Source organism: Cnephaeus nilssonii, assembly GCF_951640355.1.
Source record: "Cnephaeus nilssonii genome assembly, chromosome: 2".
Classification (NCBI taxonomy): domain Eukaryota; kingdom Metazoa; phylum Chordata; class Mammalia; order Chiroptera; family Vespertilionidae; genus Cnephaeus; species Cnephaeus nilssonii.
In genome coordinates, this window is record NC_137073.1 from 70,530,792 (window position 1) to 70,558,707 (window position 27,916).

The following is a 27,916-nucleotide window of genomic DNA, read 5'->3' on the forward strand; positions in this document are numbered from 1 at the left end:
CAGTGCACCAGGGAGATGTAACAATTCTAAGCATACATGCACAGTGACATATTCTCAGCAGTGAGACTTGTATGGATGCCATGTCCAATAGGGTTTGAAACATTCCAGCTTTGAGATTCTTCATGGAAAGTGATTAGTCTTACCACAGGAAGACCGGATACAGACAGCTGTAGAACCAAAACGTTAAAGATGGGAGCCCTGCAGCTCCACCTGTGCTGGGCCGAGAGGCACAGCATGGCCAGCTTGCACTGGCTCCATGGAAAAACAATCTTTCCTTTTTATTAGAGTTCCGAGGCAGGGGCTAGAAATTGGAACACAGAGCTCTCCCATTTCCCAGTCTCGCACTTCATCCTTGGCAGTAAGTCAGACACAAAGGTAGGTCCTACCTTGCTTTGGCAGCAGTCTCAAGATAGTTCCATTAGGCCCCTAACTCATTTATGGGATGTGGACTCCACTCAGGAAACTCAGTATTTCTTAAGTTAAAATACAGTGATTTGCCAGGGACATAGAAACATGAAATAAACTGTCGAATCTCAGAGGGAAGGTGGGGGAGGGTGGGTTGGTTGGAAGAGATCAACCAAAGAACTTGTATGCATATGTGCTTAACCCATGGACACAGACAATAGGGTGGTGAAGACCTGTGTTAGGGGACGGTAGTGGGCTAGAATAGGTCAATGAGGGGAAAAAGGGGACATATGTAATACTTTCAACAATAAAGATTAAAAAAAATACAATGATTTGAGAAAGGCCCAGATCCATTACAAAGGAAGATTCTTAGTTCTCTCTTCTTTCATTAAGTTTACACAACCTGACTCCAGAGGTAGAATATCATGGTGACTAAAAGCCCAGGTCTCACCATCAGGTGGTCATGGGTTCAAATTCTAACTACAAACATAAGTGTACAATAATAACGTTGGACATAAACTTGATATGCCTTGGGTTGTTGTTTTTTTTTAAGTGAAATAGTATTTACAAAACACTTATAGTATTTGTCATAGAACATTCATAGAGGGCAACTTATGCACATTGACTATGATGATGCTGACAGTGATGATGGTGGTTTGATAAGTTATCTCAACCTCACTAAGATACTCCTTTCTAGTTATTCAGCTTCAAATGGAATTCTTTAGTCCTTTACAAGCTGGAACTGAGCCTTCTATCAATACTGTCCCCTTTTTACACATACTATGGTGAGTGTTTTATACCAAGTCAGCTCCTTCTACTCTTATCGTCTCTCTGTCCCACTTCATGGCACTGCCCTCTGAAGACAAGGAAGGTCATATTATAAGCAGTGGAAGTTACCACTGTGCCCCTTTGCTGGAGAGCAAAAAACAATTAGTCTCACTACAGGAAGACTGAATACAGACATCTGTAGAACCACCTGCTTAAGGTGGGAACCATTCAGGTCTATCTATGCTGGCTCAAGTATGGGTGCCCTGAAGAAACAAAGGGGGTTCTGGGTACTATGCTCCCCCTTTGCCAACAGCAGTATCTGACACTTCGTTGCCTCTGTCACCGCATTTAGGGCATCCAATAAGAAGAAAATGCTCAGCCAGGTTTTTCTCTTTTACGGGAAGAACTGGAAAGAACAAGTGGCCCATGAGACATGCTCCCGGTTCTGGTCAGCTTTCCCTGCTTCTAGCTCTTGTCAGCAGAGCAAAGGGGCTTGTGAGTCACAACCATATGGGAACCAACTCTTATTCTGATTCACAGACTGCCGTGAGAGAAACATTGTCAACTCAAAAAATGCGGACATGTTACAAGATCTACAGGCACCTTCCAATATCTAAATTCCCTACCCTAAGAACAGCCTTCCAGTAGGAGCGGAGGGCACCAGTTTTCCCCTGCAGTACCCCAGAGTCTCTGATTCCAGCTCCCATGGTGTGTGCAGCCTACTGACTGAGGCACCGTGTCAAACCTCCCCAGGCCTGATAGCCTCCAACTTTAATTACCTCCGAATGGGCTCGAGATCAGGGAAGTGAAGGAGAAGAAGGAGAACCAACTCGCCCCTTAAGAAAAAGGAGCAAAAAACTTCTTCTATAGAATCACATCAAAATATATTGAAAAATAATATACAGCAGAAGAAAAATCTACCCTGTAATAACCGCCTCCAGTCCTTTTGTGGATTTGCGATAAACTTATTAATTTTTCAGCTCCTGGTTCCTACCTTTCTTCCCATTATTTTTTGTTTGTTTGTTTTCTTCATTTATTATTCAACATATTTACTTGGTTGACTGGAATGCAAATCATACCAGAAACAAAATCGACAGGCAATTGATTGTCTTCCTGTAAACATTAGTCATTCTGGCTGCACCATTTTTATTACAGTGTATAAGCACACCAAAGCCAATTCAGTCTCTATCATTCTGATGTTTTTTATTCCAGCCTTCAGTAAGATATGGGAACAAGAGAACCAGCTTTCATTTCTCTCCTGTTTGAAGTCACATATTCTATTCTCATCTATCTTTGGGAGTGAGTGTCTCTCTACTTCTGCTTGTGTATTTCTGACTCTGTCTTACTTGGGCATAGCCCATGAGTCAACGTGACCACTGATTTATTATTAGTAGTTGTCCTGAGGCCCTGCCATGAGAGTATCATTCCTGAAACTGCTGCGGCTTCTTGGATTTTAACATGCAGACAAATAATGATTTGATTTTTTTTGGGGGGGGGGGGCGGGGGCAGGTGGCGGGCAACTGGCCACAGCTGCTCTTTGTGGAACACTGTGGGGGCTAAACAGATGGAAAGATGGAACAGGCAGTTATCTTGTAGCACTGTGCCTCTCAGATCAGAAAGCAAGGTTATCCATTTGCAGCCCTAACTGGACCTGCAATTTAGCATTCTTCAAATCCCAAAGCAGCAAAGCCAGGTGAAGGGGAAAAGTAGCAGCAGCAGCAATCTTGAGCTTTCTGCCCTGTTCACTGTTGATATCATTAGTGCAGGATGATGAGCCAGAAGAAAAAGGGCAAGAAAGAGAGAAAGGAAGAGCCTGCTTGATACTTCATTCCTCAAACAGCAGGGCCTTTTCAGGGCACACACGGCACTACCAAGGTAAGTGTTCCACAAGTTGATCGAAAGCATGGCCCCTTCCCTTCTGAGAGCCAACATGCCTGCAATCTTCTGAGGTTTGTCCAGACACTTTGAGTCTGATTCTCTGTTTCGCATCCAGCCACGCAGCAAGCAAGATCCAGGGGGCTTTGGCCAATTGCTCTGGCAGAAGCTCCCCAATTCAAGTAGCTGATTCCAAATATTCAGCCCCTTCTGAGTGTCAGCTGAGCAATCCTCTCAGAACCCACCTCCAAACCTCCAGTTGCACAAACTGCTGAAAGGGGGAGTGTTGGAATGTGCATCCTATCCAGTGAGCGATTCAGAGAGCTGAAGAGTGGAAAGGGCTTCTAGGAACACCCCTCCTGGTTCCTCCCCCATCCAGTGTGCATGGGAAATGCCACAGGTGCACCTTGAGAATCTAATGTCCAATTAATATGGGATTTTTCAAGACTATAATAACCAAAAATTTTAATTAAAACAAATAAGCCAGCTAATCGGCTTGAGAATAGCCAAGCACCAAATTAATCACTATTTTGATTAACTATCATTTGTACAACACAGTGTAGTTGATAACCTCATACAGCATCTCATTTAAAATTTGCAACACTTCTGAGGTATAGGGATTATTATATACTCTTGAGGAAACAGAGCCCCACCTAGACTAAAGGCCCCAGGTTAAATAGTTAATAAATGGCAAAGCTCAAACTAGAACCCCAGTCTTTGAGCTCCTAACTTGTTATTTTTCTACTTGACCTCAACTCCCTCACCAGAGAAGGCATAACATTTATTCCCAAAGTTCCTCACACATTTTACAGCATTTTATTCTCACGCAGTTCTGTAAGATATGTTCATTTTTATAGATGAGAAGTTTATACATAGGATTAAGGGATTTTCCTAAAATCCTTCAACTAATTAATGGCCATGATCCAGGTCTCCTAAGGTCCCAATCTAATGTTCTTTGGGCACTCTGTCAATAGTCATCAAACTATGATCCCCTAACAGAGACGGGCAATAAAACCAGGCTATGGCTGGAACCAGGCCATCCAGAGAGACCACGATACCATCTTTGGCATAAGCACACTAGATTTGGAGTGATGGTGCTGACACAGTGTGGATACATTTTTCTATTCCCAATAGTCCTCGTGCTTCAAATTAAGCTTATTGGCCTTAACACTACACTGCTGGAAACTGCCACCCTGCCAGGCCTGGCTTATGGTGTATATTTCACACCTTGCATCCTCCAGCCTATAGACTCAACTTCCCAAATTACTTTGAGAATGATGGTGCTAGAAAGAGAAGCCCTTGAGATTCTGCTTCTAGAATCTGGGAGCTGGGCAGAACAAAACATTGATTAGGAGGTACAGATTTCCAGGCTCAGTCTGTTTCATGCATTACATACACCAAAAACAGTGACCACAAACCTAAAGAATTTATTATAAAGGTTCATTGTTTGTCATTGGGAAACTCCTTCTCCAGTGACATATTTAGCATTAGGCTTTCTATGATCAGGAAAAGGAAAATGCCTTCTTGGCATCAGGCAAGGTCCTACACCCCAACCCCCAAGGACCAACTAACATGGCAACTAGTTGCTCCAAATCCCAGGCAACCCCAGCTCTGGATGGAAGGTGCAGGTGCAGGTGCAGGTTGAAAAAGGAGCCTGCTCACTGGGGACTGGTTGAGAAGAAATCAGCTATGCAACATCTCGCTTCTCTCTCCAGCCTGAGTAACTTCCTTTTCAACAGAACACCTGCCTCATTCCAAGCCAGATGGCAAGTTCTCCAAGTCAGCATTCTATAGTATAAGTAGTCTAAACACCAGGGATGTTGGCCTTGGGAAGGAAATGAATTTTTTTCTTCACTAGGTTTTTAATATATATTTTTTCCTGCTGGATGATATCCCAGCTATTAACTCTAGCTGAAGAAATCTGGGTGGGTGACAAAATAATATGGAAAAGATTTGAGGCAGGGGATAGTTTAGAGTAGTCAGTGAAAACTAGCTTCTATTTTAAGACCCTAATAGGCCCAGGAACTCTCCACTTTGGAAGCCACACCCAACCTACAAAACAGCAACTGTTTTATAACACAGCCACACTTCACATTAAAATGAATTTGTAATTAACTATGAAAGAAGTCTTATTAAAAATCTGTTCAAGAATGTATTATTAAAGTCAAGATTTATTCATTTTAATTTTGAAAGTGTTTGTTTGTATATTGTATTTTGCAGACAATATGATTTCTTTAGTCATTACTTACTCTTCCTTGTAAGCCTCTGAAAATCCCTGGATCCTCAACACGGTTCCCACGGTACTTGATGGGTGCACAGCCCTGACTAGCAGAAGGTAGCATGAGTTAGGTCATGGAGGCAAAAGGGGATGGAGGAGCAGAGAGCAGCTGCAAAAAAAGTGGTGGTATTACAATGTCTGACAATAACCAAGTAATGACACCCACGGAGAAAGAGCACTGAAGTGAGTCTAAGATTCATGGAGTCCTCAGTGCATTACAGCTAAGCAGAGCTAGAGAACAAAGTATTCAGTAGAAAGAAGATAAGACATTAAAAATGTTCTCTCTCTTCTACTGTGCAGTCCTTCTCTTTCAAAATATCTTCCCTTTCCTCCTTCCTATGCAGATGGAACCACCAGAAGAGCTAGACCTCATCCTCCTCCCTTGGAAGACCTAAGAGGTTCAAGAGGAAACTCTTTAAGAGGACAGGTAGATGTAAACTCACAAGCCATTAGCAGCCCATGAGTAGGAAATGAGGCTGCACTGTTTTTTTTTATTCCCAAATCCCTTTGACATAAATTCTCATGATCCCATTTCCTGGAATCTAGGACTACACTTACTAACAATTTCTAAGAATGCTTGTCCATTTCTGTCTTAGAAAAGGCCCCAGCTTCCTGCACTGGAGCCTCCTGTCACCATGTCTTTCCTAACTACAGGCTCATGACGGCTCCCATGATAGACTCAGCTGTCCTTTGCTGGAGTTCTCTGCTGGAAGTTTCACTCTGACCTTGGGTAGGGGACAATGTTCCTCCTTTTGTTAGTCCTTCTGAAGCATGGACCAGGACTCCTCAGTCTCCAAAGATTAGCTTATTACTTTTAATAAGATTTTATTGATGTTAGGGGATAATAGAAGAATAACAAAATAACTTACAATTCTTGCTAAATTAGTTACTCCAATAGTATAGAGGCCCAAATTGACTTTGGAGGCTCTTACTGAGCCAACTCCCTGTCTGGCTCCTGCCCTATCTCCACATATATCAATATCCATGACTCAGAATTAGGGCCCAGCTGATCACTGGCACTAGAAAGAAAATAGCATCCCCCAATCTAAGGCTATCTCATTGTTTTTCCAGAAGTAACCTTTTCCAAGGATGTTTAGCTTTTTTAAAAAAATATATTTTTATTGATTTCAGAGAGGAAGGGTGAGGGAAAGAGAGACAGAAACATCAGTGATAAGAATGAATCATTGATTGGCTGCCTCTTGCACACCCCCTACTGGGGATCGAGCCCACAACCCAGGCATGTGCGCCCTTGACCAGAATTGAACCCAGGACCCTTCAGTCCACAGGCCAATGCTCTATCCAGTGAGCCAAACCAGATAGGGCAATGTTTAGCTTTTGGAATAGCCATTCCCTGACACCAAAACTCTACAAGATTCTATAAGCTGGAGAAGATATTTTTCAAAGTGTGGCCTAATCAAACTGAGATAAAGCCATACATGGGACCCCAGCAATCCAGCTGCACATGTCTTTTTCTTTTTTTAATGTCCTTGACTGGAATTGAACCCAGGACCCTTCAGTCCTTGGGCTGACGTTCTATCCACTGAGCCAAACCGGCTAGGGCAGCCACACATGTCTTATACCACTTAGTCAAGCTCTTGATCTTACCTCTAGTAGGCAGTTAGAAGATCAAGCCTGTACATCTTTGCCATAATCAGGTTCCTACTTCCAATTTCTTGCAAGCAAGTGATTGAGTTGAGTAACATACACACAAAATGAAACAAAAACTCACATACACACATATAGACACACCCCTCACCCAAAAATACAAATAATTTCAAGTACAGGGGAGTCTAATCCATATATATGGGGAAAGCACATCTAATTTTACAGAGGCAAAATTCCACCAATTACTAAACAAAGCAGTTAACAGCTGAAGTATCTGCTTTGGGTTATATGAAAGCATTCAGGATTTTTCCCCCACATCAGAACCAGCCCCAGGAAGTAGGTTAGGACAGCTATTACAAATTTCATTTTACAGATGAAAGTGAGATGTGGGGGCGGTGTTAAAATGTCATGAATAATGTCACATAATAAGTGATAGAATTGGAACTGGTCTTCCCAGTGTACTCTCAGTGACCAATTATGAAATGATAACATCAACTATGAAGCTCACATCTTCAGTGGAATGAGATCTATTGCAACCAGGAGACAGTGTCTCCTGTTCTGAGTTATGTAATTATATTTTTGCTCCCTGAACAGTAATCATTCAGTTCATACCATTACACCCATATCCACTATCTAGGCCTTCACCTTAGAGCACAAAGCACTAGGAATTCTCCCTCAGCACTCTATAGTCTAGCTTCCAATCTCACTGGTATTTTGTAATACTCACAGACATTAAGTTTTGTAGGTAACAGAGATGTAAGCACTTCTCATGATTATAATTCATGCATCTGATACAATGAAGTGAATTTTGGCAGTTATTTCGAGGTTGTGAAAAAACAGCTTTGTTACAAACAAATCATCAGAATTTCACAATACACTACAAAAGTATGTGACACTTTGCTTTTCTGTTTTTACTGACCACAAAAATGACAAATAAGTCATTCTTATAATAGGTTTGAGATATATCCATATAAAGTAATGAACACACCAGCACTGTGCAAAATCCAGAGAAAGTGCAAATTTGTACCATTTGTCAACAATTGCAAAATCAGCCCAAATAAGGTTTTACATTATTATAGTCTTCCGTCATGGAAGAAAGCAACAGTTGAAATTACAGGGGAAAGAACTAAAATTGCCTCTAATGAATTTCTGATTCTCTGGAAGTGTCTTATAAGCCCATAAATTATGATTGTCTTCTCCGTAACCACCACCAAGCACTTCCAATGGAGACCAGCCATGCTGCGCCCCATCACCCACGCTACACCCATCTGCGTTGAATGTTCTCAAGATACATGGGCACAGGAGTCAACTGAACCAGAGCTGCCTGGTCTACTCCTCTCAATTACCTTAGCTCATGTTCACACACTGGTGTCCTCAGAGGTTGAGGATGGCTTCATTGCTTGGATATTGAGCAGAAAACACACAAGAGTGCTCCCAGGGGCCCTCACTTATTCATTAGAAGAAGCATGTATCAAGAGGTTATTTACTTCATGCTAAGGACACAGTGGTAAATAAAAGATGGATGTAGCCTGGCTGGTGTGGCTCAGTGGTTGAGCATAGACCCATGAACCAGGAGGTCACAGTTCAATTCCCAATCAGGGCACATGCTTGAGTTGTTGGCTCAATCCCTAGTAGGTGGCGTGCAGGGAGCATCTGATCAACCATTGATGTTTCTAACTCTCTCTCTCTCTCCCTTCCACTCTCTGAAATCAATAAAAACATGTATTTTTTTAAAAAAAGGTGAATGTAAAACCCCTTCTATCGTTTATAGTCTAGCATAGAATATAGAAGTTAACCACCATTCATGCCCCCCAAAAAAGTGTCATTGTCAGCAAAGGTAAGCACTGGGAAGATATGTAATAGAAAAGCCTAACCTCATTCAGGGGCTCAGACAGGGCCTCCCTAAGGAAGTGACTTTTGTGTCAGTTCTGAAGGAAAATGTGTAAAGGGGTGAGCATTTCTAGAGGAGGGAACAGAAGTCTGAATGTGGTATCCCAGTGGGAGCCATGACCCTGGCCAGGTAGGAATAAACAGTAGGCTTTGAACTGAGATTAAGCCTGTCACAGCAGTAGGGGAGCCCCAGGAGGGAAAGGGGAAGGCAGGTAATAAAATATGAGGCTTGAGGAGGGTCAGTTTCATGGACAGCAGTGCTGTGACTTGGGCTAGCTCTGTACCCATCAGTGAATAGGGGGCAGGGGGAACGAAGAAGGAAGGAGACAGGCAAAGGAACTCTGTCCTTTTTCAGGCAACCACAAGGCTCCAAGGATGCTGAGAGCAATATTGCAAGCAGCATAGGTTTCCCCTCCGGCCCCCTTTCAATGCTACCTTCCAGTTCCCAGTGCCTCGTTCTCCTTCTCTACAGCCTCTTGCTCTCCAGCATCTTGCTGCTCAGGCCTGCCCTTCCTGCCTCATTACCTGTGTTCCCACACCACATACCTCCAGCGTGGTACCGGCATAAGAAATGTGATTATGTGATAAAGTAATGTGAAATGCGATTTAAGAAATGAACTTTGAATGTCAATGGCTAATAGTTATGTTTCCTTTAGAGCTTACCAACTCAAATGAATTACCTGAAAGAGGGCTCAATTTCTGAGTAGAGGACCCTCCATGTGCGTTTGAAGAACTGGGACCAGCAAGTTTTTATTGACCCTCAGGAAAATGTCCTCCCTCAATATCATATTAATGAACTGGAGACCTCAGGAAACAAAGGGAAGGAGAGGGAGACAGAGGGACCAAAATGAAAGAAGTAAAGACAAAAATAGTCTCATATCAGTTCAGGTTCCGTTTTGCCACCAAATAAATTATTTTTAAAATAACAATATAACCAGCATATGATTTTTAAAGCTGTTGAGGTTGCAGAATTGTTGGAGACTCTATAATAGCTAACATTTAGGTAGCACCTACAATGCATCAGCACCACTCTGCCCTCAGCACTTTGTATATATTAACCCATTTACTCTTCACAACAACCTTAACAGGTAGATATTATTATTATTATTATTATTATTATTACTAGAGGCCCAGTGCATGAAATTCATGCACTTGGGGGGTTGAGGTCCCTCATCCCGGTCTGTGCCCTCTTGCAGTCCAGGAGCCCTCAGGGGATGTCTGACTGACGGCTTAGGCCTGTGGGGAGTGAGCCTAAGCCGTCAGCTGGATATCCTTAGCGCTGTCATGGAGATGGGAGAGGCTCCCGCCACTGCTGCTGCGCTTGCCAGCCATGAGCCCGGCTTCTGGCTGAGCAGCACTCCCCCTGTGGGAGCGCACTGACCACCAGGGGGCAGCTCCTGAGTTGAGCGTCTGCCCCCTGCTGGTCAGTGTGTGTCATAGCGACCAGTTGTTCTGCCATCGGGCTGAAACTGGCTCTCTGACATCTCCCGAGGGGTCCCAGGTTTCGAGAGGGCTCAGGCCAGGCTGAGGGACCCCCACTGGTGCACAATCAGGGCCGGGGAGGGATGTGGGAGGATGGCCAGCCAGGGAGGTACCGAGGGAGGGCTCCAGGGCCTGTCTGGCCCGCCTCACTCTGTCCCAATTGGCTGGATCCCAGCAGCAAGCTAACCTACCAGTTGGAGCATCTGCCCCCTGGTGGTCAGTGCACATCGTAGCGGGCAGTTGAACAGCCTTAGCATATCATTAGCAATTTATGTTTTGATTGGTTTAACAGCCAACTGGCTGACCGAACACTTAGCATATTAGGCTTTTATTATATAGGATTATTCCTATTTATAGGCAAGAGAATTGAGGCACAGACAGGATAAGTAGTTTGCCCAAGATGATATGCTAAACCCTTGAAGTCTGTATTCTTTTTTACAATTTAAGATTTTAAATCATTTGTAGGAAGGAAACTGGGTTTCACAAGCACTCCTAAGTATGTATTATAGTTTAAGTACCTTTTAGACTCAGGTAAAAACGTATCCAATAGGAAAGCTTTTGACTGCAGAGCAGTAAAAGTGACCTAATTGTAGTCATTTTGAGTATGAACACATGTTGCTGCCATCATCAGGGAAGAGCGGGTCTTTACCTTGTCAGGGGTCTGTATTCTTAATCAAGCTCTCTTTCCCTTATTGATATGTATAATAATGGACTTCAAGGAAGTGCCCACCCTCACGCTCCCAAATTAAAAGTTATTGAAGAATATTGGTATTGGGTTTTCTATCATTTTAATGTTTCTTCCACTTGGAAAACTCTGAAACCTGTTATGGGTGGCGTTAAAAGATCAGCCCTCTTTAACAAACTCAAAAAAGAAACTCTCACTTGCCCAAATTATAAGCAAGAAATACAGCTGAAAAAATTGTGTTTTAATTTCAGCAGATTACTAATAGAAAGACACATTCACAAAAGGTTTAGCCAGCACTGTGAGCCACAGAAGAGAAGCCAGAAGCCCACAAAGCAGAATAACATTCTCTAAGCAGCCACCAGGTCATTAAAAAATACATTCAAATTTATGGGTAGTCCAGCCACCTTATCAAAGGAAAACAACATAAAAAACTCACAGCTCTGAGGGGGAAAGAGTAGAACCTACTCCACAAAAGAGAGGAAAGCTTGTGCATCAATCATGTAGCTGGCCTAGTGTTAACAACTTCTAAACAGTGAAGGTGAAAGAACATTTGTTCACCAAAAGGTCACTTTCCCAATTCAAGGGGGAAGGTTTAGGAGCATATGTTAGAAGAGTTCGCCTCACCAAGCCTGTTGTTTTACCCTTGGGCACAATTTGCTCAAGGTTGGTGGTGGAGAGCAATTAGTCTTGCAGCTAATCAGTGTCGTTGTGCTGAAACCTCTCAGGAAACCATCCCAACCTAAAGGAATGATGCTACAACGCTGGATTTGAGTAATGCATCCCTTCAGTCAATCAGTATTTACCCAAGCCTATAAGGTACTTACACCACAATACGTGCTTAGGAGCGCTTGTGAAAGCCAGTTTCCTTCCTACAAATGATTTAAAATCTTAATTGGGGAAATTAAAAAGCAATCACATCAGGGACAAAAAATATATGCAATTGTGTGAGTTGGCAGAATGCTTTGAGTTGTATTCCTCTGTTTCTCTTTCTCTATTTTATACACAACTCAAGTTACAATCTTCATTCCAGCCTCACCGAACTTTCAGGGGAAAAAACTGAACCAACTTAGGTCAAGTCTTTCCAAACAGCATTGTCAAAAACAATTTCTCTACACCTCACACTACCTCCATACATGCACATGGGGCAGAGCAAACAGAAGCACAGATCTTGCTCAACCAGTGATTGCTGAATTAAATTGAAATCCTGCCCAATTATATTCAACCTAAAGGGTTTTGTTCATGAATCTGACTAGTAATGAGTCACTAGCCACCAGCAACTGTGCTTTTATGTTTTACAACCTACATTCATTCCGGTGGGCAAGCTTTTGACTGAAAAGCAGTAGCTTTCTACTGACACATTGACATCCAGAAAATGCTAATTTGCTACTGTTTAAGATTAGTGGCCCGGCCCTAAATATAATGCTTCCCCAAAATTCTTTGTTATCTCAGACATACTCTGAAGTGAAGATTAGAAAGGCAGGGAGATATGAAGAGAAGTAAATTGGTTAAGAAAAGAAAATGAGCTCTGGCCGGTATGACTCAGTTGGTTGGGCATCGTCCCATGCACAGAAAGGTTGCTGGTTCAATTCCTCATCAGGGCACATGCCCAGGTTGCAGGCTCAATCCCTGGTAGGGGGTGCGCAGGAGGCAGCCAGCTGATCGGTGTTTTCCTCTCACATAGATGTTTCTCTCTCTTTCCCTCTCCCCCCCCCCCAAAAAAAAAAAGTCAATAAAATATCTTATTTTTTTAAAAAGAGAAGAAACATGAGTTGGTCAGAGGAGGAGGAAGCTACCATCCCCCTACTCTCAGCCCCACCTCATGCCAGGAGGACATGTTCCACCTTAGTAAGTTCAGCTCCTCTACAGTTCAGGCTGACTGAAATAGAGAACATTTTCTTATCTTACTCTGAGTTGACCCAGCCCTTCTTAATTGTTTCACATGCGAAGCCAGGTATAAATACATTGATATGAAATGTCAGGCCATGAACTTCATGTTCTCACAATGTGGTAGAGTACCTATTCAGCACAAATAAAAATTTAAAAATAGCAAATAATTTTTAAAATCGTTATAACTATAATCAAATTCTCATCACATCTAATCTCTGTCTAACCCAGATATGAATTAAAGTCAACCAAACTTTTAAAGGGTAAGTAAAAAGGGCCCAAGACTCCATCCTATGTCCAGTAAGAGAAAAAAAAAAAAAATCTAATTCCTCTTCACTTCTTTGCTTACCCTTTTAAGAATCCCCCCCCCCTTTGGGTCCCTCCCCTTCCCAAAATCAATCGCCATTATAATTCACCAGATGTTTACCGAGAGCCTATTATATGGCTGTCCGGCAGTGGGAATGCTATGTGAACAAGACAGAAGCAGCCGCTCCGACCTTACAGTTTGGTGAGGATGGCAGGCTTCAAACAAAGATGCTCATACCCTCTGGGACTCACAGAGCAACAAAAACAAGGCAGAGGCTTAAAATCAGTCCCTTTAAGGGAAAGAAAGCTATAGTACATGATTATTCCACTGAAAGGAATTATGCCATTCACCTGAGAATGTCAGAGTGGTGTCCAGTAACAGATAGCAAGGGGCCACAAACAACTAAATTGTCATCAATGTGAGCAATATCATTGGAATAAAATACTTAAAAATATAAATAACCTTATCTGAGAAGAGCTGTCAAATTGTGGTCCAATTGTGCAAACCTTCTGCAAATGAAAGAGACCGTTCATTCATGACCAATTGGTACTATTTTACATAGAATTCTAGCAAGTTTGGTTATCTAGCACCGCTTTTTAACTTTTTTCACAACATGGACCATAGAAATAACGATCATATTTATAATGCCCCCTGGGATAAGCTGACCAGGGTGCAGATGAAGGCAACCCTAAGAACGCCTGTGCTGTGCCCCACGGCCCACATCATCATGAGCTGGCTGTTCATCCATTGGTGCTCCCATGTCTTTGTGATCAGTGGAAAGGGAGGCACTCTGAAGGAGGGCAAGGGACCACCTGAAGACCAGGAGTTCTGGGATTACCTGACCTGCACACACTTTTGGGGTCCTGCTGGCTGTCTTTAGGCACATGAAGGTGTCTCCAGACATCAGCAGCAGCCGCATGATCACAGCGCTCATCTTCTACTCGATGGCCTTCATGCACTTTGCCTACTGTGTACAACCTTGAAACCTACTGCTGATGGCGTGTCACAGCACCAACATGGTGGTTCAGAATGTGCAGGCAGCTGCTACCTAGCCTATCATTACTGTCACCGGGCTGGGGAGACCACTGCTTTAGCCACCACCACCACCTCCAACGCCTGCGACCCTAAGGCTGTCAGCCTCCACTAGGTGGCCACCAACTCCAATCTGCAGTCCCCGAAATGAGATTCTTAATGGCTGAAATGGCCCTATCGAATCTTTGCAGCTTGCAAGCACTGAACTATTAATCTTCCTACAGAAAAGACCAATGAAAAGTTTGGTTTTGACTGTAAATCAGTGCAAATCTCATTTAATCTTGCAGTTTGGTTAATAAAAAAAATAAAGTAGAACAGAACTGAAAGAAACACACACACACACACACACACACACACACACACACACACACACCTCCTATACTGTGATAAGTATATATTTTGTGTTGGCCATGGTAAATGACAACCTAGTTATAGAAAGCAGGCAGTGGTAACCACAGAGCTAAGAAATAAAATATAGAAACCCAGAATAACATTTTTCAAAAAGAGAGAATGGCAATTTATTGACTACAAATACTTTCCTCATCTCTCTGTAGCTTAGAAACTATTAACCTTGGCAGTGAACAAGTAACTTACTGCAAATTGGATTCTACACACCGGCACAAGCAAGTTTCAATCAAATGTCTGGGGATTAGTCAAACTCAATGAAAACCTGAGATTATACGAATATCATCTGTCATCATGTTAGTTTTACCTTTAAAATGAATTGTCTGTTGCTGAATTGATAGGAAAGAAGTTGACATTTTCTCTATCTACCTGCAAATTTGGAATGAACTAATAAATATTTCTATGTTGTACTTTAAAATTTTTTAAAATACTAACATACATAACTTCCTCAGTACTAGTAAATAAGTCAAAATACAGTACTAGGGAACCACTACTACATCTCCCTAGGTGCCCATCCACCAAGGTTGTGCCCACTTGTCCTGTCAGCCAGGCCCAGACCTTGCCCTGGATGCAGTATGTATTCTGGGGCAGAGCACTGGCACAGACTGGACTGCCTGGGTGTGAGCCAGTGCGCCAATCTGTGACTTCATGGCTCAGTCCTGCTTCCTCATCTATGCATGGCTACTTCTAAGACTTGTTCTGAGAGTGAAATAGAAAATACTGTAAATTGCTCAGAACCAGGTTGTCTTAGGTTGGGTTCCCTGGAGGCAGAGCCCAAAGTGGGAATTCTTATAAATGTGATTTTTTTGAGAGAGCAGAAGGGCAGGGCAAGAAAACTGAGTGAGTTCGTGGTCTCAGCTGAAGTCAGCTTCAGCGTGACCCCGTGGGAAGCTCTGGAGCAGGAACTGTACTACGGAGTTGGCCCCATCTTGAGGCAGGGCATTGGGCTTTTATATTATGTAGTCAGTCTGTCATTGGCCACTTTTTAGAGGTCTAGGAAAAGAGAGGATCAGAAGGTGTAGCTGGTAATTCCATGGAGAAGAGGGTAGCTGTGAGCATTAACAATCAATACTCAGCAGGTAAGGGGATTTGAGCAGGGCACCAACAGCATCCACTACACATGCCTGTGTGGCACATTGTAAGTGCTTGATAAATATTAGCTCTTTATTTTACCCTAGCAGTTATTCACTAAGCCTAGGACCTTTGTTAGGCCCTGTAAGTATTCACAGTCCCATTGAAAGATAGGTGTACATTGGACTAAAAATGCAATGGGAAAAAAGGAAGAATTGGCTTTGGTACCCCTTTTCTCATATCTCCCTTTCTTCGGAATGTCCTCTATCCAATTCAGGGACTCAGAGTCTTGTCTTTGCTTATCAATTCTCCCCTGGCAATACTCAATGTCTATATCTATATTTTGTAATTCTTTTTATTCCTTTCAATACCTAATACAGATAGATGCAATAATATCAATGGGTTAATCAATAAACCAAACCTGCAATGGCTTCAACTTATAGTAGTGACTCATGAGATCAATAAAATGCATCCCAACAACCTATATTTTTAAAAAATAGAGATAAAATAGAACAAATAGAGAAAAAGTATCAGAGTGCATCACAGTAGTAAGGTTAAGGGTACGTATAAGTATAATTTCTGTATGTATGTGTGTATATATATATATATATATATATATATATATATATATGTGTGTATATATATATGGATACATGTATTTTGCATATATGTAGATACATATACATATGTAAATGTATACACACATTTACTCTGAAAAGAGAGGGTAGAAAAAAATTTTTCAGGTTTAAGAGTGAATTTATTTCTTAAAATAGATCACTACCAAAAACATTCTGCAACTGACCAAACTAAACCTAACTATGTTAGTTTGTTAGCATTATTCCACTCAGATAACAAATAATCCCAAAGAGGCCACAATATAATTGGAAAATGAAGTATGAAGTTTGAGGTAGCAATTTCAAGTAACTATGCAGAACAAAAGGGTAAACATTTTGGTTAGTTGTGTCTTTTAGCATTCCTCATATTAAGAAATTAGCTTTGTCAATAAGGTTTTTAAATGTATTACCAGTTCAGGACTGAGAATAGGACAAATAAAAATCATGGGTCTTTTAGGAGTTCACAAGGTCGCAAACACAGGGGATAGTTTTAATGAAGTGTGGTAAATGCTACAGGAGAAGCATGTGTGTGCTAGAATGGAACATGCATGTAAAACCTACTCTGTATAGGCATCTTTTCTGGTTGGCCTCAGGGACACCTGGTGCCTGCCCTCAGGAACTTCACAATCTCACTTGGGAGATAAAATACATGCAAAGAAATAAAAATGAAATAACACAAAGATTTCTTTTTTTGAAGGTAGGGAGATTAGGATTTTCTTATTTAGTTTTTAACTCCAGAAGACAACTGAGCAATGTGAATACAGGAGACTATGTTAATTCGGGAAAACAAGCCTAGTCCATGCATTCATGAACTAGGGCCAAAGATATGTAACTAAGCACACCTATTAGTCTTTAGACTAGCACATGGTAGGCATTCAATAACCACTGAATGAGTGAGCCAGTGGTGAGTGGGTTTCTCCTCTGAACATTCCTAGTAAGCAGCAAGAGTGATATGATAGTTAACAATGGCCACCTCATACTAGTTTTTTTTTTTAATCTAATTTAAGACAAATAAGCAATAATTCAGTTAGCATATTTGGTGTCTGAAGAAAGCCCGTTTTCTGGTTCATAGATGACCATCTTCTCATTGAGTCCTTATAACGTGGAAGGGGTAAGCAAGCTCTCTGGAGTCTCTTTATAAAGGTGCTAATCCCATTCATGAGGGCTCATATCTAACCCCCTCCCAAAAGCCATCACATTGGGGATTAGGTTTCAATGAATTAATTTTAGGGGAACACATTTAGTCTATAGCATTCTGCTCCTGGCTCCAAAATTTATGTCTATATAAAACATATCCATTCCATCCCAATAGCTCCAAAAGTCTTAACTTGTTCCAGCATAAATTTTAAAGTCTAAGACCAAAGTCTCATCTAAATATCACCTAAATCAGACTCATGGGGAAGAGTCAAGATAGGATTCATCCTGAGGCAAATTCTCCTCCAGCTGTAAACCTGTGAAAACACACATGCTCTGTGCTTCCAAAATACAACAATGAGACAGGCATAGAACACACATTCCTATTCCAACAGAGAAAGAAGTTGATGGGTCCCAGATAAGTCCAAAACCTAATGGGGCAAATGACATTAAGACTCAAGAATAGTCCCCTTTGGCTCAGTGCTCTGCTTTCCAGGGCCACTGGGGTAGCAACATTGTCCCAACTGCTCATTGGATGGACCCACAGTGGCTCTGTGCTACACCCCTTCCCCCCAACCTCCATGCCACAGTTCTCCTGTGCTGTGGCTACAGACATCTCTGTATTTTCAAACCTAGGTAGAGGCAGCCATCCCCCTGAGGCCATGTACTTTGTGTGTAGGGGGAGACAGCACTACACATGTGTTGCCAAAAGTTGCCCTCCCAGGAATGGCCATCTTGGTCTGAGCTGCACTGGAGCCGCCAGCACTGTAGCAGAGTGATTGGGGTGAAGCCTGTGATGTGAGACAGCAGGACAGCACACACCAAGGTCCTGCAGGCACCAGCATCCCATCCTCTGAAACCACTCTGCCCAAACCCCCAACACCTTGCCCTGGAACTCTGGGCACTAAGGAGAGGGGCAGCTCTGAGTACCTCTGAATCACCTTCTGGGTCAGTCTTCCATTGCCTTAGAGAGCAGCTCCTGGCTTCTGTTGAGATGGCTGATCCATACTACTATCCTTACAAATCGGCCACTTGGCCACACCCTTCATGTTCTCATACAATATGGATGGGCTGAGAATTGTCCAAATCTTTGTTCTGCTTCCTTTTTGCTTAATAAATCTTTAAGTAATTTCTCTCTTCTCAAATTTTGCTATGAACAGTCAGGAGGAATCAAGTCACATCTTCAACACTTCGCTTAAAAATTTATTCAGCTACATATCCAATTTCATCACATGCAAGTTCTACCTTCTGCAAAACACTAGAACATGAATACAACTCAGCCAAGTTCTTTGCCACTTTATAACAAAAACAGCATTTCCTCCATTGTCCAATAACATCTTCCTTTCCATCTGAGACCTCATTAGACTGGCTTTTACTGTCTATATTTCTACCAACATTCTGTCCAGGATGACTTAGGTGTTCTTTAACAAGATAGAGGCTTTCTCTAAGCTCTCATTTTTTCTTTCTCAACCCTCATAAGAACTGCCTTGGTAGGTCCATTCACTTTAATCCACTTCTTTCTGGCATGCACCTCAAAACTCTTCTAGCTTCCACCCATTATCCAGTTCCAAAATTGCTTCCACATTTTTGGTATTTGTTATAGCAGCACCCCAACTTCTCAGTACCAATTTCTGTCTTTTTTCTAAGCCATCAGTCTATGGTCATCTATTACAGTAGCTCAAACAAACTAAGATAATACCAAAGGAGAAAAAGGGAGAAGATAATTTTGGGTGGTTTGGGATAGTGTTAATATGTTATAGATAAATCCCTGATTTGCATAATTTTTTCCTTAGCACTATGTTTGTTTTTTATCAGTTTTATCGAGGTATTATTTACATACAACAAAATTCACCAATTTTTATGGTACAAATTGATGCGTGTTGACAAATGTGTATGGTAGTAACCTTCAACATAATCAATATACAATACATGTTTATCACATCAAAAATTTCCACAGTTCCCTTTTTCTTAGCATTATGTTTTAAAGGAAGTACTGACGTTAATAAATTTAGTCACTAATATTAAAATCAAGTAAACAAAACAAACCCTATTACCTCTAATTGTAATCTCTTAAATTAATCCCTCAGTAAATATATCATGATAAATGATGAAAAATCAAGAGGTGATACTTTATAACAAAAGCACAGACTACAAAAAGATAAACTTCCTCCAGAAAAGTAACCTAGAAGCTAATTTATATAACTGCTCTTACTTTAATCTGTATACAGCAGTTCAACCAGAGGGCTGACATTCAGAGACAATGGATATTTTGAAGGGAACAAACTTTCTATTCCCCAAGGTAACTTCTCTAAACAAGTACCAACCAGAGAGACCAAAAAAGAAAATGACCTGAACATTTTCATAGCATTTAAATGTTACATACACTTGCAGTTCATTTCTTCTGTGTCCTGTCTTAGGAGTTATCATGGACCCCAATTCCACACAAGAAGAGAAACATTACTCTAAATAACCAAATGGTCATGAGGATGACTATATAAGCTTCAGACTGATATTCTTTTAAAAAGAAAGAAGCCAGATGGAAGTATTAAAGACAGGAATTAAATTAAGCCTGTGATTACCCAGGAAGATAAAAAGATGACTAGGAGAGTAACAGCCAGTGCTGACCTAGTCAGAGGAGTCAGAGCACAGCCGGCCAGCCTGTGCAGACGGACGTGGCTCAGACTTGGCTCCAACCCAAAACAAGCATAATGTACCCACATTCAGAGCGGCCAGGGGACGAACTGTGTGCTAAGTGACTGAATCATCACATGTTACAATACCGTCTACAGTCTATTCTGAGGAAGAATGTTTTAAGAATAAAAAGAAATCTCATTTTGTTGGGCAGCATGAACCCCATAGACTCTTGCCCAGAGGCAAGAGACAAGCCAGCAACAAATAAAATACAACTTTCACACACACACACACACACACACACACACACACACACACACACACACCAGACTGTTTTCAATCAAATTTCAAAGGAAATAAAAGTATGTAAAGAAAACACAAATTTAAATTTTCACCCTTACTAGATCAAAGGGTTCCTATTTTATAGTTTCAAAAATGCTAGTCCCACTTAAACATTTTCTGGCTTGTACGAACCTTTCCCATTATCATCAGTGTTCTAGAGGGCAAGCCTCTGATATTTGTGCATCCACTACCAAGAAAACCTCTGGTGTGAATTTGAATTACGTTTGTTTACAGCTTGTTTTCTCTAGGGCTGAGACAGACGAACAAAGTGCTAATTTACCTAACTGGCTTACTTGCTGTACGCAAGGCATGAAATGTCACGGATCTTGCTAAACGTTCACATATCTGACTCTGGCCAATATCTAATATACTTCTCAGCAGTGAATTAGGGAGGACCTAGTTGGAAAGGATCCATCAGGTCCCTGCCAGCTGCTGTCACTGTGAATGTCTATCTTCACTCGAGCCAGCTTACCCGTCATCCTGCAAGTCTTCAGGAGTCTCAGGACCTCTTTCCTTTGATTCTGACTCAAGTTAAAACTGAAAAAGTTATGGTTAGCATCCTCCTAAATTTCAGTAAAAAGATTAAAGCCCCAAAGAAGAAGAGAGGGAGAAGAGATGGTGGTGGGAAGCTACTGCCACCGGCTCTAAGTAGATTGGTTTAAAAGCAGCTAGATGGCCTGGCCGGTGTAGCTCAGTGATTGAGCATCAATTTACGAACCAGGAGGTCACGGTTCAATTCCTAGTCAGGGCACATACCAGGGTTGTGGGCTTGATCCCCAGTGTGGGGCATGTAGGAGGCAGCCAATCAATGATTCTCTCTCATCATTGATATTTCTCTCTCTCTTTCCTTCTCCCTTCCTCTCTGAAATCAATAAAAATATTTTTAAACATAAATAAAAGCAGCTAGATGGTGTTTTAACAAGAAAAACAAACAAACAAACAAAAAAACAGTCCACAAGTCCTCAGAACAATTATAAGATCACCTAACATGATGTTTTTCAAATCACCTGGAAATACCAAAATTCATGTTTTGATTTGTAAGTCTGGGTGGATCAAAGAATCACTTTTCTGATTCTCAAATTTTACTTCTGGATTTCATCCTATATAATAAAAGACTAATATGCAAATTGACCACCACTCCAATACACAAGATGGCTGCCCCCAGGTGGACACAAGATGGCCACCACAAGATGACCGGCAGGGGAGGGCAGTTGTGGATGATCAGGCCAGCAGGGGAGGGCAGTTGGGAGGGACCCGGCCTGCAGGGGAGGGCAGCTGGGGGCAACCAGGCCGGCAGGGGAGGACAGTTAGGGGCAATTGGGCCAGCAGGGAGCAGTTAGGCATCGATCAGGCTGGCAGGGGAGTGGTTAGGGGGTGATCAGGCTGGCAGGCAGAAGCGGTTAGGGGCAATCAGGCAGGCAGGCAGGCAGGCAAGTGGTTGGGAGCCAGCAGTCCTGGATTGTGAAAGGTCCCAGATTGGAGAGGGTGTAGGCTGGGCTAAGGGACACCCCCCATGCACGAATTTCATGCACCAGGCCTCTAGTTTCTTATAAATTCCCAGGTGATGTCAAATTTGTTGGTTCGTGGCCACATTCGAGTAGCAATTTCTTAGAGTCCTTGTTTAGAACTTCAGATTTCTAGGCTCCACCCCTAATCAATTGAAGCTGTGGAAATCAGTACTTTTGTGCTCCTTTGGTGATTCTATGCACATTAAATTTTGAGAAGTACTTAATTCACACTTTCTGCCAGCTCACTACATCACTGCTGGGAGAGTAGCACCTGAGTCTTCATCAACCAGTAGTTACTATGGTGATAGCATCCTGCCCCAACCAGAGTAGTAATGGTGGGGCTGAAGCAATTGTATTCCACATCCAGTAAGTTTGGATGGTGCCTGAGTAATACTAGGAGTAAGCTATCTTTACCCTTCTTAACTACTGATTTTTGCCTTCCTGCTAGTGATTTTTACCTAGTGGTGAGGGTGGAAGTGGCAATCCATTTGGTACCTCAAGAAAGGAAGCGAAAATATTGAGGGTGTTGAGGGCCACATACTAACTAGGTTGGATCTTTTTTATACTTTCCTATACGTTTCTACAAGAACACCTATAACTTTTATAATCAGAAAAAGAAAACTTTTCTAAAGTTTTTAAATGGGAGCTACTACATTCTTAAGAAAGTACCATAGAATTTAATACCTCCCTAAAGCAGCAAACTATATGAAAATGTTTTTCCTTTGAAATTTAGCTTTTATATACACTTTAAGTCACTTTTCTGATTCTCAAATTTTACTTCTGGATTTCTCCTGCTAGAACTTTTTGCCTACTATCTGTTTCTTCAATTCTTGCCTATTTTTTATTGTTTTTTGTTTGTTTGTTTTTTTGTTAATCCTCACTCAAGGATATTTTTTCCCATTGAGAGTGGAAGAGAAGGAGGGGGAGAGAAGAGAGAAACATCGATGTAAGAGAGACACATCGATTGGTTGTCTCCTATATACGCCCCAACTGGAGCTGGAGAGGGAACCAACAACCCAGGTGCGTGCCTTTGACTGGGAATCATACAACTCAGTTTGTTCCAGATTCTACCCAGACCTCCTCTCCAGAAAGGGGCAACCAAGGAGTCTAGAGGGTGGGGCTGCCAGACACCTTGTTGGTGGGGCTAGCAGATCTCAGGTTCATGGAAAAGTGAGGGTAATGGCCCCCACCCCATAGCCACACAACTCAGTCACTGACACCCCCTGAGTCTGCCTGAACTTCTATTCCCTGGCTTAGACAGCTGACTCCTCAGCAAGGCCTGAGCTCCACAGGGTAGGATGGCAGGGAGACCAGAGGGTGGGGCTACTGCATTTCCCCAGGTTGATGCTGTGTGGAGGGGAGTCCTCCACCCAAAAAAGATGGTCTTTGGTGTGAAAGAAGAACTCAGCACAGGGATTCTGGAGGCTGACCCTTCAGCTCTCTCCCCAGAGCTACCAACCCCAGTCTCTCCTCAAATGACTCTAGTCTGCTCCAACCTGCCTCTGCCAGAGATCATTGTGAGTGGCTGCAAATGAGATTTTGTGCATTGGCCCTTTAAGAGGGCACCTGTGTCTCTATCAGCCTCCCATATCTCCCTGGCAGACAGAATCCCTACTGATTTTCACAGCCAGATGTTATGAAGGCTCTTCTTCCGGCTCTGGTACTCTGGGCTGAGAAGCCTGGCATGAGGTTGAGACCCTACATTCCTCGTTCCTCGGGGGAAATGTTTGCAGCTGAGATTACCCTCTGGTATTTCAGCCGACCATGGGAGCAGGGCCAGCCATCCCTTTTCCCATCTATACCCTTCCTGCCAGCCTTGATGTGGCTTCTTCAGTAAATTCTTGGTTATAAGACTTCTGTTCAGCTAGTCTTCAGTTGGTTATTCAAGATGATTGTTCTATATTTTAGTTGTAATTTCAGTTTGGTCCTGAGAAGAGATGAGTGTAGCTTCCACCTACCCTGCTGCCATCTTGGATCTTTAAACTCTCATCTTCTTATGACATCTGCCTTCTTTTCTCCTGATTATTACAAATTTCCAGCTCCACTACTTTACTGTGATTTCAACAGGATTAGAGATGGAGGGCAAGTAAATAAACATGCTTTGTCTGCCATCTTGAAATCTTGTACCCAAGTGCACCATGTTACCAGCAACCAAAATAACTCTTTCTAGTCTACTTTCTACAGGTATTACCTCATTTTTAAAAAGATGTTATCCTTTAGTTAACAAAGTCTTAAATTAAGATATTATCCTTAAGTCCTCCTTAACCTTGATCTCCACATCTACCCAGCCATTAAATCCTATCTATTATACCCTGGCAAATATTTTAAAATGTCTTTCATGTTTAACACTGCCCATGTAGAAAGTGTAGATTAATAAAAGGCTAATTAAGAACTTCGTAGTTAATGGTAAGATATGTACACACATAATACCTCAATAAAAAAAATATATATAAAAAAAAGAACTTCGTAGTAACTCTATAAAGTGATGTTAACTAACCTTATTGTAGTAACCATTTCACAATGTATACATGTATCAAATCACCTAAAACTACACAGTGGTATAAGTCAATTATATCTCAGTAAAGCTAGGAGAAAAGAACTTAGTAGTTCTGACACTCACAGACCCACATGCACTATTGAGAAAGCTCCAAATGTTCTTCCTGCCCATAACTTCCCCTTTCTAACTCATCCCACCCACTGTTCTCCTTCCCTCTTCATTCCCCTAACGTGCATTTCTTACCATTCATTATGTGTGTATCAATCACTAGGACATGAACCCCAGGAGGTACTTAGAACATTAGAAGAGATTTTTTTTTTTACTAGTAAAGACTCATCCTCTCTCCAACCATTCTTGGTTGAGAAATAAGAGAAGCTATTAATGAAGTTGCTGCATGTGTAAATAGTACAGAAGTGCAGAAAAATAAAACAGAAAATGTGGAGAAGCCTGGGGAAAAGTAAAGTGCAAGTTCCTTAGCTTCACATTAAAGCCCATCCACATCCAGGCCTCCTACATTTCTGGCCTCACCTCTCTTTCTCCTTATACTCTTTGGATTTTAGCCAAGCCAAACTACTTCCTAGGCCTTTAATTTGTTCTGCAATTTCCTATTCCTGTGCCCTTGGCATTTCTATTTAAAAAGCATGTTCCCTTCATGGAGAGGTGTTATCAAGATTTCCTCCATCTTTCAAGGACCAACTGAAATGCCTGCTCTTTCTTGAAGCGTTCCATAATCCTTCCAGTTGGGATTAATTTATCTTCCCTATTTTATCTTCACACTTGGTCTACACTTCTCTTATAACTCCTGTCATGTTCAACTTATTCAATAGTCATTTGTGTATGCGTATTTTCCCCTATAAACTATAAACTATAAACTGCTTGTGGGCAGAAGTCATAATTGTTCTTTTTCTTTTTATGTCCTTATAACACTTAGCACAGTGTCTCTTAAAAATAGCTGATGCTCAATAAATATACTTTGAATGGAGGTAGATAAATCTTCTGGTGAGAAGTGACCATTAGAACACTCAGTAACTTTTCATTGTTCAAATTTATTACACTAACATTACTATATATTCTCCACAATATAGCTCTAGTATACCTTCCTACTCTCTTTGTACAGGATTCATGCTAAAAGGTTCTGTTCACTGACTTCCAGGTGGTCTCTGTGCTATGTCCATCCCCTCTACCTGATCATATTTGTGATCTTTATCAATCAGCTCAAAGTGTTTTCCCATAAAGCCCTTGACATCATTCAACATATAATGCTCTTTCCATCTGCTGATCTCATCTGACATTGTTTATATCAACTGCAATTTTTTTCTTGGTACTTAAATTTTATTATTATTAAATACCTTCCCAGCTAATTATTTTGTTTGCCACATTACTTTTCACATGACAAGATTTAGGACAGAGAGAAAGGCATCATGTTTTTAGCAAGAGTATTATATTTAAAGGCATAGGATCTGGCTTCAGGTTCCAACTCTGCACATGATTGCACATATTTTTAGTAGAAACTTTTAGAGATATCATCCCAGACCATGACTATCCTTCCCTGAGAGCCTCCACCCACAGAACTGGCACCATACAACCGTGTTTTTTCCTAAGTGACCCTGTAGTTGACTGGCCAATGCGTGGACATCCACACCCAACTGGCCCAAGAAGATTATAAGAATTTTGAGTTCATATCCAATTAAAACTCTGTTAATATTTGAACTGAGAAAATGGGACCTTTTAAGGAAGTCATATTTGGCTCAATTGTACAGAAGGCAGAAAAAAAGGTCTACTGACAGAGAAAACGTATGTTAAAAGTTTATAGGAAAACAAAGATATAAGACAATGGGAAGAGAGTGCTTGGTTCCTTATCCTGTATGGTAGACATGGAACTGTGTCACTCCGACGCCCCTGCCCAGAAGATCTTGCTGCCAGTTTCAAAAATTGTAGTTAGCTGACAGCCACCAATTATCATCAACCTTCATTTGCCCCTCAGTGTGCCACCTGAAACCACATTCCTCTTGGAGTGTGGCCAGTGGTCAGTGGTGGTAACCAAGACACATTTACTTTCTGATAGCCTAAAAGATGACTGAGCAAGCGGCTGGTACAAGGCCATAGCCATTTTCACCTGATACAGAATCCGCCAGCGACCTTCGCTCCAGAATTCCCCAATGGGCTGGCAGAGACATTGCTCATATTTGCATTGTGGTGTGATGCCCAATTTTGCAGCCCAAATGTCAGTAGTTCTGAGGTTGGTAAACACTGATCTGTGTGTTTCCTCCTTGCTCTGAAGTCCCTTCAAAACTTATTTGAGCTATAATAAAAGAGAAATATGCTAATGGACTATTAACACAAAGACCAAAAAATGTCATATAGAAGGAAGATAGTTTTGTAGAGAATAAATGTACTAGAAAAACCTAGGCTATGGATATGTTATCACTAAGCCCCAACCACAGCTCTCAATAGCCATGTAAGAATGGCCTACTGTGTGTGTAAATACTTCTAATTATGGGATACAAGTTTTTCATAGAGGTGTTAGTTTTCTCAGTGAGTTCTAGGAGAATTATGCCATCACACAAAAGAAAAATCTGAAAACAATTTTGTCTTGAAGGTTAATGGCAGTGTCATTTCAGACAAGTCAAGTGTAAATGAATGTACACAACATGGGAAATTTCTAGACATAATGAGACATTTTATTTTCACTTCTGTGTGTGTGTGTGTGTGTGTGTGTGTGTGTGTGTGTGTGTATGCAACTCTCTGGCTTATCTTCATAAGAAGAACATGAGAGACTAATCCCTGATGTTTTTGAATTTGGGATTCCTATTAGAAAATTAGGAGCTAAAATTAAAGTGTAGTACATCTTTTTTATACAAGCATATGTTGTCTATTTATGCTATAGAAATAGGTTTTCTATACAGAGTTAAAGCCCCTCATAATCGACATTCTCTATGGCATCAAACAGCACAGAAAATGGACAGAAAGAATGCCCAGGACTCATCCATATCATGTTGGCCACTTTTCCAGCAAAAGGGAGAAGGGAACACCTATGGCCCCTCTGGGCAGTCAAGGACAGAGCTTCCCAACAGAAATCTCCCCATCCTCTCTTTCCATTTCCAGACAGGGAAACTTCCTTCAGCCCAATGCAAACCCAAAAATCTAATACACAGGTCAGATAATTTGACCAAATTTTTCATTTGGAAAAAAATAAATAAATAGGGAAGCAGAAGAAAAAAATAAAGCTCTGTTGAGGCCCCAGACAATGTTCTCATGCAAAAAAATTGACACAGCCAAAGAACATCCAGAAAGAAAAATTTCCATAAGACAGTAGAGATGCCACAAAATCAAAAAAAAATTTTTTAATGACAAAAAGTTATGACCTGGGGTTCCATAACTACATCTCTGATGCCTAGCATTTCTGTGAACCCAGTGACTCATCATTTTACTGTCAGATCTGGTGTTTTAAAAACTTTGTGAGGGAGCACGTGGAGGGCAGAGCCTTGCCTGAAAAGATGACC